We start from the raw sequence: 1,610 nt of genomic DNA on the forward strand, positions 1-1,610 counted from the left end.
ACCGCGGACCTCCACGGGCTGCAGGGGGACAACCTGCGTCACCAGGGCTGCAGGGGAATCTCTGCTCTGGTGCCTGGAGCACCTCCTCCCCCTCCCTGCAGGGCAGAGAGGAAAGGATTAAAAAACAGGGAAAGGGAGCTACCGAGACAGAGAGAGGGGCAGAGGGCAAAAGAAACAGCGATGGGCTACAGGCCAGAGAGGAGGGAGGGAGAGGGAACCGGACTGAGAGAGATGGAGAAAAGCAAAGATTTCTGATGGGCCACAGGGCAGAGATGGAGAAATTAAAAGAGGGGACAGTGAGGTGGACAGAGAGACACTGAGAAATACCAAAAAACCTCAGTGAGCTAAAGGGGAGAGACAGAGGAATTAAAGAATAGGGCCAGGGAGACAGACAGAGAACGATAAAGACAAAACCAGGCTATAGGACAGAGAAGGAAGAAATTAAAACATAGAGACAGGAACGTGGAACAAGATAATACAAGAAAGAAAAGTGTATCTAGAATACAGGGCAGAGACAGAGGAAATTAGAAATAGGGACATGGAGCCAGACAGGGGGCGGGGGTAATTGCGAAGGGCTAAAGGGCAGATGGGGAGGAATTAAAAAAAATTGGGACAGGAAGACAGACAGATAGATGGAGAAAGACAAAAACAGTGATGGGCTGCAGGACAGAGGATGAAAAAAAGAGGGACAGCGAACAGGACAGAAGTGCAGACAGAAAAAGAAAGCAGAGAGGCAGAACAACAGAGAAAGAGAGGGACTTGGAGAACGAGAGAGGAAGAGATGCAGGGAAGCGAAAAAAATTACAGCTGTGAGAGAAAGAGAAGGTGGGGCAGGGAAGGACCGTGACGCAGAAGAGGGGCGACACGGCCCCAAGGGTCCGGACCTCACCACGGCTTCCGCCCTTGGAGCTGCTGGGAGAATCTGACAGTTCGGATGCATCTTCCTCTCTCTCTGCCTCCGGTCCCTTGACTCTTATCCACCTAAGAGAACACATTGGTATCATACAGCTCTTACAACACGAGGCTTCCCAGATACACAGCCCCGCACATGCCCACGCTACATGGCCCCCGGAGACCACCTCGGACGTTCGGCTCGGCCGGCCCGCTGCGTGCCGGCCTCCCCGAACTTCGGGCTCCGACGGCACCGGACCCCCGCCTCCGGCCAACGTCCACGCACCCTGCCCACCCGACGCTTTCCCACGCGGCCCCCCGACACCCTCCCGCTCCCCGGCACAAACGGCCGAGCTACCTTCTGCTTTTGGCCCCCGAACCAGCTCACGCAGCGCCCGCTGCCGAGCCCAAAAACCCAGCTGCCCAGCCTGCTCTCCAGCCCCAAAAACGCAGCGCTCCGCCTCTGCTGCCGACCCCAAAACCACACCACCGAGTCCCCTCTCTCACCTCCCGAAAACGCACCGCTCACCTCTGCTCCTGAGCCCCCCAAATCAGCCGCGCGAGCCTCTCCTCGAGCCCCAGGAACACAACACCTGGCCTCCGTTATTCGCGCCCCCAAGCAGCTCACGCCGCCCGCTTTCTGACCCCCCTTGCAGCCCCCACATCCGACACCGAGGGCTGGGGTGGGGCTGTAGCCACCCCGCAGCCCTGCGCCCCCA

This window comes from Nyctibius grandis, chromosome 1 (assembly GCF_013368605.1).
Source record: "Nyctibius grandis isolate bNycGra1 chromosome 1, bNycGra1.pri, whole genome shotgun sequence".
Lineage (NCBI taxonomy): Eukaryota > Metazoa > Chordata > Aves > Nyctibiiformes > Nyctibiidae > Nyctibius > Nyctibius grandis.